At 33.4% G+C, this 10,888-nt stretch overlaps 1 protein-coding gene across 10 annotated transcripts in view; it reads left to right on the top strand.

Annotated features, from left to right (window-relative positions):
* The window catches only part of FOXP2 (forkhead box P2), a 669,679-nt gene that overhangs the window by 78,600 nt on the left and 580,191 nt on the right, over window positions 1–10,888 (top strand). For all 10 annotated transcript variants that reach the window (XM_060414748.1, XM_060414743.1, XM_060414739.1 and 7 more), the window contains one exon: window positions 4,509–4,653. The gene's annotated coding sequence lies outside the window, so the exon portion shown is untranslated. The remainder of the gene's footprint in view (window positions 1–4,508; window positions 4,654–10,888) is intronic.

Genomic DNA, 10,888 nt, shown 5'->3' with positions numbered 1-10,888 from the left:
GTTCTTGAATAAAGAGAAGGTTTGAGATAGTGAGTCTGCCTCAAAGTTCATTTGGGTTTTTCCATCCATAACAAATTAAGGAAAGAACTAAATGAACTTTTTGAACACCCCAATAAAATTCTGAAGACATGTAAGCCATAATTAATTTGAAGAAGTATCAGAACCAGAGTATTCAAGTGAAGATGTTTAAGAGGCAGTAGGGAATAAAGAACTGAGCCAAAGGGAAGATGGAAAATTTTAATCACAACATGTTTTAGGCAGTAAAATTAAATAGCATGTTTTTCTCAAAATGTAAATGGATTGTATATCAAAAGATTTTGTATTAGTTGTTCAGAATTCAGACCACATTTTCCTTTAGGAACCTTGTTATACATGACTTTTAGATCACAGGCTAGCCCTTCAGTTTTAGTGTGAGGTCAGAAAGAAGTGCTTTAAGTCCTTAGAGAGCTTACATATGTTATTATATTTATTATTTTTTAAAATACAAGGTTTGTTACTAAATCTTCAATTGGATCTCTCTTTGTTTCTGTTTCTTTCTTTCTCTCTCTCTCACACACACACATATGCAGTTTTTCTGATTTCTCTTGAAAATTTACATTTGGCAGGGCTAATACTGGATTCCTGTGGAGCAGATGCTGGATTATGCAAGTAATCTGATGGTGTTTAAAGGCCACCCCTTTAGAAACTTTGCCACAGTACCCTACAACTTTCTTTTGTTTTTCAGTTAACTGCTTTACAGATGATGAGATGGTTAGCTAACATGATGAACATGAGATTGACTAAACTCTGGAAGATAGTGATGAAGGACAAGGAAGCCTGGCGTCCTGCAATCCATGGGGTCTCAAAGAGTCAGACACAACTTAGTGACTGAACAACAGGCTACTTTGCACTTTTATCTTTGGGTATTTTGTTTGTGATCCTCATGATGTATTTCATGTTTATCATATTATTCTTTCTAGTAGTATTTGCCTTGAAACCTGCCCACTACATGCAACAGTTTTTAACAGTGAAACACGCTTGGATTACAAATGAGATACCAGGAATGGACTGTGTCTCATTCTGGTGGGTTTGGATTCCTCTACCCAGCCCCCTTGTCTTCTGCAGCCTTTGAATTCTTGTAGAACTTCACTTCTTCCTTAACTGTTGGTTGCTTCCTTGTCTCTGAGTTAAGACTGGAGGATGAGGGGAGGGGATGCAAGATTGTGTATTCAGTAGGAACTTTAAATCTGCAGGTCAAGAGAAAGGTGTAGGCTGGATATAGCATCACCTGCAGCAAGTTATGGTTATTATAAGAACTGGAGTGCAGATTAGGAAAAGAAGAGGACTAGAATGAAGTCTTGGGAAACTAACATTAAGGAAATAGATGGAAGAAGAATAGGAACCAACAGACAATGAAAAAAGGAGGTCTGAGAGGTAAGAGGGGAATCAGGAAAGAAGAGTGTCATGTAGGACGAAAAGGCTTCCCTGGTGGCGCTAGTGGTAAAGAACCTGACTGCCAATGCAGGAGACATAAGAGATGTGGGTTCAGTCCCTGAGTTGGGATGATCCTCTCGAGGAGGGCATGGCTATCCATTCCAGTATTGATACCTGGAGAAGCCCATGGATGGAAGAGCTTGGTGGGCTGTGGTCCATAGGGTCTCAAAGAGCTGGAAACGACTTAAGTGACTTGGCACATGTAGGCCAAAAGTAGAGTTTTAAGAAGGAAGGAATGAAAAAATAAGCTAAATGAATTAGAGAAGTTAAGCAATCTAAGAATTAAGAAGTCACATTTTATTTGGTCAGCTAGGAGGTGATTCCTATACTGATGATGAAATGTTTAGCTTCAGGGATGTGAGGATTTAGTAAACCTTTGACTATCTGTGTGAATGTACTAATATTAAAAGGATGGAATGTTGTTCATTCCAATCTTAGTAAAATTCTTTTATCATGTTAACAGCATCATAGAAAACAAGAAAATGAAAAACAGTAACTTGATAAAAAGAAATAATCATATAGATGAATTATAATTAATTATACTTTGGAAATACATAGTTATCATCTAACTGAGACACTTTTGAAAAGAAAAGGGCTAGCTTTTAATAATTGAATTAAGTACAAACCTCATCTATCCTAGGCAATCTGGAATGGATGTTAAATCTGATTATATAGTTCACATTTTTTGAGTGCTCTATTCCAGACAGTGAGATGAGTTCTTTACTAGCATATCTGATTTAATGAGTAAGGGTTTCAGTTGCCATCACAAGCAATTGTTTCTTTGTAAATACTGAATTCACTGACAAAATTGTGATACATAATTTTGATGTCTTTATTGACCTTAACTCTATATGAAAAAAAAACGATGGTACCCATTATACCAAATTGTGTCCTAGGGAATGGGGAGATGAAAATGATTAATGTATAGTTGTAATTGTTAATACTCTACTGATAGAATTGAGAGAATCTGGGAACAAGAGCAAAGTGTCATGATGGTGTAGTTTCTGGAGACCCCAGCTAGGGTTTTAGTACATTATGTTCTGTCTTTTTTAGGGTTCAGATTATTGTGTGTTTGAACAAGATAGAGTTTGCTTTTTGTAAACAGTTTTGCCAATGGAATAGATAAGGTATAGTTAACTGTATATAAAAATGAAATTTTCTCTATCATAGAAAGTATATTCTATGTGTATTTATATATATATATGTGTGACACACATATATATATATAGAGAGATCAATTCTTTATAGCAAAGGAATGCATATCTATATCTTTAATGGATTTTAGTTGAACTCACACTATATTCTGTGAAGGGTCTGGGATATTTCTCTGACACATCAGGTAGATATGTGTGGCATTAATTAGCATAGGTATTGCTATAAATGACATGTCATTCCAGGACAACAAAAAGTATTTGTTACTGTTGTCAATCATTCACCCTTTGTCAGTTCAAAAGGCTTCCCTAAAGGAATGTTCATTGATCTTGCACTGATCCAAAATACAGCAAAACCATTTCTGTGTTCTTGAAACTAAAGTAGGACTACCTATGTTTGAAAAGCCATATGGAAATATTCATATAGAATGTATGTGGATAACCTTTAATAGTAAGACTATTGAGTTAGGCAAAGATTAGTTGATCTTTCTAAAACAAAGTATACCAGTTTTCTGTAATCCTAAAATCTAGCCTTGAATGAGTTTTCTCCTTCAGTAACATTAATTTTTGATAGTCAGATTTCTGTTTATTTCACTAGAAATAATTTTGTGGTATTCCAGGTAAATGATTGCAAGTACTGCTTATACCAGTTAAAATCAGCAGAGGCTCACACAAGTACCAATTTGTGATTAGATGGGTGACTTAAAGAAATGCTTCTGCCCACACATATTTTGGGTTTTTTTGTATTTAGCAATTATGATATATTAATTGGCTTCATTTGTTTACTATATTGCCACTATAGTTTTTTTTGAGGGGGGTGGGATAGTAATCACAAGTATAATAGTCTTAAGTTTCTGGGCAGAAACTGACTTTACAGTGCTAGCAGACACATTTCCCCCAGCTGTATTTTATTTCTGATTTTCTCTAAATGTCCCCCCTACATTCTAATCTATTATTTAATGGAAAGCAATATGAATGACTTTAAGATAAGGCAACAGTGTGTGATCCAGAGTATGGCACAAGTTGAAGACATTTATCTTAATATTTCATTTTAATGAGGCAGAAAATATCCATTATTAGAAAACTGCAGTTTGATAAAGTTTGTAGAATACAATTAATTCTCTTAAAGTTATGAATTTTCATATCACCAAAGGTCAAACAATCATGCATTATGTTTCTGTGTTCATGTGAAAGTAAGATGTATTGCATTTTTACATTGTATAGATTCCTTAGAGAATTAACATCAAATCAGATTAAAATGTCCTTGTATCATATACTTTAATTTGACCAACATTCTGTTAGAATAGCAGTTCCCAACCTTTGTACTGTCTTCACAGTTTATACTCCAGATTTCTTGCCCTGCCTACAGATTCTTTACTGTCTGTTTCTGGTCTGTCTCATGCTCTTGAAATCATCCTTTTTATTATTCCATTAAAATTTTTTAAAATGGATTTTCCTTTACACTTTTCTAATCATCCTGTAATTCTTTAGCCCTAAGACATTAAAATGAATGAGTAAAAATATTTGATACCTAATCGTCTCTGCCAGTCCATTCAAACTCATGGATTTTCAAAATTATGTTAAAGTCTTTTAAAAATACATTTGAGCAGGCTTTTGTAGTCATTTGGATTTTGAATATTAATTTTCTCTTGCTATGCTGCTTAGCCATAAAAATGAAAAAGAAGATAGATGTGGGTTTCTTTTAGTGGTGTTAATTTAAACTACTTGATTTATTTATTATAATATTCAACAATGGCGATTCCTATTTTCTCTGTTCACTTCAGATCCAACAGAAAATAATGAGAAACCCCCACCCCCCAGCACAGTAAGAAAAAAGTTTGATGCATTTTGTAATAATTGATTAAAAGTATAATTTCCCCCTAGATCAAACAAATAATAGAAGTCTGTTGAAGCTTTATCCTGACCTATTCTGGAAGTAGAAGAATACCCTGGAGAAAGGAGCATTGTAAGCACAAAGAATAAAACCCCTCAATCCTGGGAGAGAGAATTAAAGTCTAACCCTCCAAATGTAAGTCATCTGTACTCTATGTTTTCCATCTCTGTTTTTGTGGCTGCTCAGGTATTAGTAGAAAAATACGTGATGACAATATTCTTTGCATTTGTTTTTTTCTACAAAATGTACATTTGTTTTGGTTGGTAACTTAAATCTGTATTTGTGTTCATGTTTTCTAACTAATATAAGGTGATGCTTTACAATAATAACACTCAATGCAAAATGGATTAATTTTAATTTTATCTTCTGGCAGAGAACTGTTAAGAATTTTGAGAGTATTCTGATGAAAAGAAGGTAACTTCCTTTGATTTAATATGTGCATTTGTGCCATTATAATCCCTTTATGCTCTAAATTTGATTCCTTCTTTTTCTTTTATATTTCTTCATATCTGAGAATAAGACTATATTAATATATCTACTTAAATCCACCTTTCAGTAAGAGAGACAGTATGTCCTTTTTTCACTTTGCATGGTGAATATGAATTGGACTGACTTTATATCCATACTATAAAAATATATAAATTTTGTCAGTTTAGTGTATTGGAAAGACTGATTTCCTGTTTTGTTAGGGAGAACTTAAAAGATGTCTATTAATGATTTTATAGAAACATAGAATTCAGTTGCTGTTCAGAAATTGGTAGAAAGAATGATGACTAAAGGCAGGGCTTGTTTTAGGAAAATTATTTGGGAAGAAATTTCTTATCATCAACACCTTTATCTGGAAAGTTACCTCATGTATCATCCTTGCAATAAGGCAGTTGATACGTGATATTATGGCTTAACTGCCAGAAATTTGACTTTTGTTTAATAATTGATTACCTTTTTCATTTGTCAGTGAAAAGACTCAGTGATAGTATATTGTTTTCATTTTAAAAGGTCCAGAGTATGCAGTAGATAATGAATACTTATTAGTGTTGAATAAAACCAAATCATAAATTCTCCCAGTTATCACCAAAATTTAAATATGAGTCTTTACAGATTTTGAATGTGATATTCTTAACCACATAGCATCTGACAAAGTTGTCAAAGTAGTCTGCAGTAAGAATCCTTCATCATTTCTAGGTTCACGTTTAATCTGATTGTTTGAAATGTCTGATAGAGCCAGAAAACACTGTGGCCGTTCCTGACATTCTGTACTTGTGAGTTAGAAATCTTAAATTTAGCACAATGAGAGTCCCTTGGACTGCAAAGAGATCCAACCAGTCCATTCTAAAGGAGATAACCCTGGGATTTCTTTGGAAGGAATGATGGTAAAGCTGAAACTCTAGTACTTTGGCCACCTCATGAGAAGAGTTGACTCACTGGAAAAGACTCTGATGCTGGGAGGGATTGGGGGCAGGAGGAGAAGGGGACAACCCAGGATGAGATGGCTGGACGTGAGTCTGGGTGAACTCCGGGAGTTGGTGATGGACAGGGAGGCCTGGCATGCTGCGATTCATGGGTTCGCAAAGAGTCGGACACGACTGAGCGACTGAACTGAACTGAACTGGACTGATGCATAAAAAATAAGTCTTAGAAGTTCAGTTCACAATTTTTCATCATTGAATTAAAATAGACAACTTAGAGAAAGACTGCAAATATTAGTATTGCTTTCAGGACATAAAGCAATTGCTTTTCACTTAAAACTTTTTTATAACCAAAAATTGTGAGGAAACTTTAAAAAATTATTTAAATTTGATGGGTTGGTAGTGAACCATTTACTAGTTTGAGGTTGATGAAGAATTGGAAAGCATTGTCATTCACAGAAAAAAATTCTGATTTTCTGCTCTATAGCAATGAAAGTATAATGTATAGCAACAGTAACAAGGTTGGATCTCCTAAGGATAATGTTGATTAAAAACAGCCAGATCTAAAAGAATAAATGCTGTATGATTTCCTTTATATGAAGTTCCAAAGCTAGACTTTGGTATTTAGGGATGTAAGAAGTGATTATAACAAAAGTAAAGATGATGGTTAAGTTCTAGGTAGGTGGTCGAAATTGAGGTGAAGGTTCCAGGACCTTCTGGTGTTTCAGCAACTTTCTGTTTATTCACTAGGCTGGTGGTTGCATAAATATTTGCTTTATAAAAAATCATCAATGAAAAACTAGATGTTTCTCTATTAAGACTGCAAAGTAAAATGTCCCCTCTTAAACATCCTATTCAGTATCATACTGGAAATCCTAAGTAGTAAGATTAAAAAAAAGGGAATTAAAAGACATACAGATTGGGGAGGAAGAAACACAGTTGTCTATTTGCAGATGACATGATTATCTATGTAGAAAAGCCAAAAGATGATTACAGTATTGTAGATTACAACAACAATATTAGGAAAAGTACAAAATTCTGATGAAAGAAAATCAAATATCTAAATGGAGAGATATTCCATGTTCATAGATAGACATACTCAATATGGTTATAATGCCAGATCTTATTAACTTGAACATTATAGATTTAACATAATCCCAGTCAAATTCCTATAAGTTATTTTGTGAATATTGATAAACTAGTCCGTAACTTTATAGGGAAAGACAAAAGACCCAGAATAGAAAAAAAGAAAAAAAAGAGCAAAGTCAGAAGACTAACACCACCTGACGTCAAGACTTTGTTTAAAGAAAAGACCCTGATGCTGGAAAGATTGAAGGCAGGAGGAGAAGGGGACAACAGAGGATGAGATGGTTGGATGGCATCACTGACTCGATAGACATGAGTTTGAGCAAGCTCCGGGAATTGGTGATGGACAGGGAAGCCTGGTGTGCTGCAGTCCATAGGCAAAGAGTTGGACATGACAGCAACTGAACCGAACACAATCAAGACAGGATGATATTGACAAAATAATAGATCTTTGTAACAAACACTAAAGAACCTAGAAGTAGACCCACACAAGCACAGTCAACTGATCTTTGACAAATGAGTGAAGGCAGTTCAGTTGCAAAAGGACAGTAACTTCAGAAGTGGTACCGGAACAACTATTTGTACAATTTTATGCAAAATAATAGATACAAAACACATACTTGGTATAGAAATGAATAAAAAAGGGATCATAGAGCTAAGTGTAAAATGTAAAACTATAAGACTGCTGGAAGGTAACATAGGAGAAAATCTAGGGGATGAATTTTTAGATAAAATACCAAAAGTGCAATCCATGAAATTAAAAAAAAATGTTTGATAAGTTGCCCTTCATTAAAATGAAAAACTTCTATTTTTGGAAAGACATTGATAAGGGTATTGAAAGACAAGACACACAATGGAAGAAAATATTTGTAAAACACCTATCTGATTAGGGACTTGGTATCCAAAATAAACAAAGAACTCAACAATAAGAAAATGTATAATCCAATTTAAAAGTGGGAGAGAGCTTTACAGGGATCTCACTGAAGAAGATAATTCTGATGGCAAATAAGCATATGAAAAGATGCTTGATATTTATTTCATTAGGAAACGGTAAATTAAAACAATAAGATACCACTACTTACCTAGTAGAATGGCTGAAATTCAAAATACTGACATCACCAAATGCTGCCAAGGATGTGAAACAAGCAGCAAGGTCTCTGATGTGTTGGTGGTGGGAATGAATACAGCTTCTTTGGAAAATAATTTGGCAATTTATTATGAAGATAAGCATACATACAGTCTTCACTACTGTGCAGCCCAGCTATTGCACTCCTGGGTAGTTACCCAAACGAGTTGAAAACATGTCCATGAAAAATTTGCACAATGTTTATGTAAACTTTATTCATAATTGCCCAAACTAAGAAGCAAACAGAATGCCCTTTACTAGATAAGTGGATAAGCAAACTGTGACATAGCTAGACAATGGACTGTTAATTCAGTTGATGAAAAGAAATGACCTATTAAGCCACAAAAAGACATGGGAAACCTTAAATGAATATCACTGAGTGAGTTAAATCATTTGTAAAGCCAACATACTGAGATTCCAACTATATGACATTCTGAAAAAGGCAAACTGTGGAGACAGTAAAAAGCTCAGTGGTTTCCAGGGGTTGAGGAGAGAGAAGGACGAATAGGCAGAGCACAGGGGATCTTTAGGGTGTTGAACGTGTTCTGTATGGTTCTTTAATGATGGGTACGTAGCATTATGTATTTGTCAGCTGTATAATTGTGGAACTATACAACACAAACAGTGAACCCTAGTGTGAACTCTAGACTTAAGTTCATAACTATGTTTTAACATGGTTCATCAGTTATAGCAAATATAGCACAGTATTACAAAATCTGAATAATAGAAGAAACTATATGTTTTGGAGACAGAGAAGACATATAAGGGAACTCTGTAGTTTCAGTTGAATTTTTCTATAAAAGTAAAACTGTTCTAAATAAATGAAGGCTTTACTTTAGATATGTTCTTGCATGTCAAATATAATTTTTTGAAAATTAAGAAAGCTATCTCAATGATTCTGTTAAGTAGAATTCCTAGAAAAAGTGAGATAATATAATATTTGATCTGTCTACTCTGGATATTCAAGCTTTTTTAAAAGATAGGGTTTTTAAATCATTATTTTCTGATATTATAAAGTACTTCCCAGAGAGCTCAGCTGGTTAAGAATCTGCCTGCAATGCATGAGACCCTGGTTCAATTCCTGGGTTGGGAAGATCTGCTGGCGTGTGTTTTACTTGGGGAAAGTGCTAATATCCATATAGGAAGACCTCTGTGCTTGCATATATTTAGTAACTTATTATGACAACTTATGTAGAATAAACTTGTCTTAAGATAGATAGTTTAGTTTTGAATTAAAAAAAAATTTTTTTTTACCCCCAAACTCATATACCCAAAACCCATTCTTTAGTAAAGAAATGATATTTACTGAGTTTTTTGTAGCTTCTTAAAATTTAATGCATTTTATGCAGTGGTCCATCCTCCTGAGACACTTAAGTGGGATTTTAATTTGTTAATTTTAATGTTCCATGTTGTAAAAGAAATGAAAAACAGATGCACTTTGTATTCTCTCTTTGAATAGAAAATTTCAAATGCAGTTTCAGTTTAAAAAGTACCAGATATGTTTATTTTTTTTTTTTGCTAGTCTCTAACATTTTTTCTTGGTTTTCATTTTTCTTCCTCCTTTCCTCTTTTTTTCTCCTTATTTTTCTTTCATTCTCAGTATATTCTAATATTTAATGTTTGAAGGAGTGAGTATAATCTTATTTAACTAGTTGATATTAACAGAAACCAGGAATTTATTATTCATAAAACTGAAATTTAAAAATCCCCCTTTTCTTCAAACTTTGGATGTGGCTAGGCTCAACACAAATGTCTAGGGAGAATGCATCTGTTGCTATTGCATTTTTTTTTTGTTTCCCTGAAAACTTGGCATTTGTAAAATATCTTTGATTTTGATTTGTCTTGGCCAAAACCCAGATTACCAGGGAATTACATTTTTAACATATTCAACCAAGAATTATCTTTGTAACAACTTTTCCTTTGCCATATTGAAATTTTGGGAATAAAATCAGATTTTGTTTGAAAAACCAGCTATGTTTCTTCATAATGCCAGAATGAATTTTTTTCTATGTTAAAGTGATACCACACAATACTTAAAATTCACATAAAACTTACTTTAAGCATACCGTGGAAGAAAGATCAGTTTTGAATTTGACACACCTGGGTTTGTTCAGCCATGTATTTTTTTTATATTGATCTTGGTAAGTTTTATATGTGAAAAAAAATGATTTTCACATAGGGTTTTGTGAAGATTGAATGATCAAACTTTAAAAATACCTGGCACAGAATAGGCACTTAATAGTAGAGATCTCTCTTACCTTTTCTATGCATGTAGAAATATTTGTTAAATATAAGTGTGTATATTTTCATGTATGTATGTGTTTATATATGTCTCCATCTCTGTCTCTATGTATAGCAGTGTACAATACATAGTGATTTATTCTATTTATTAAATTCTGAAGCAGATAATTATTCTGGCAAGAATGTAGTTCCATAATTCAGGAAATATGGTTTCTATCACCGCATGGAAATACTTAAAAAGTTGTTATTTCTTTGTGGCCTAGTATTTCTGTAACTTTATATTAACCTACCTGGAATATTTATAAATTCTTAAAAGAAGATCTAAAGAATGTTTATGTTTCTTTTACAAATTCCCAGCAGGCAATAGAGGAATTTTTTTCTCCTTCAATGATATATCAGAGGATGATATATAGGATATATATCCTACATTTTGGGGGCGTTCAAAAAGATTTGCTTTGGTCAATTTGAGAGGCTATATAGGAATATGGAAAACAAGATAATTTATTTATTA

Source organism: Ovis aries, chromosome 4 (genome assembly GCF_016772045.2).
Source record: "Ovis aries strain OAR_USU_Benz2616 breed Rambouillet chromosome 4, ARS-UI_Ramb_v3.0, whole genome shotgun sequence".
Classification (NCBI taxonomy): domain Eukaryota; kingdom Metazoa; phylum Chordata; class Mammalia; order Artiodactyla; family Bovidae; genus Ovis; species Ovis aries.
This window is presented reverse-complemented; position numbering and strand designations above follow the sequence as displayed.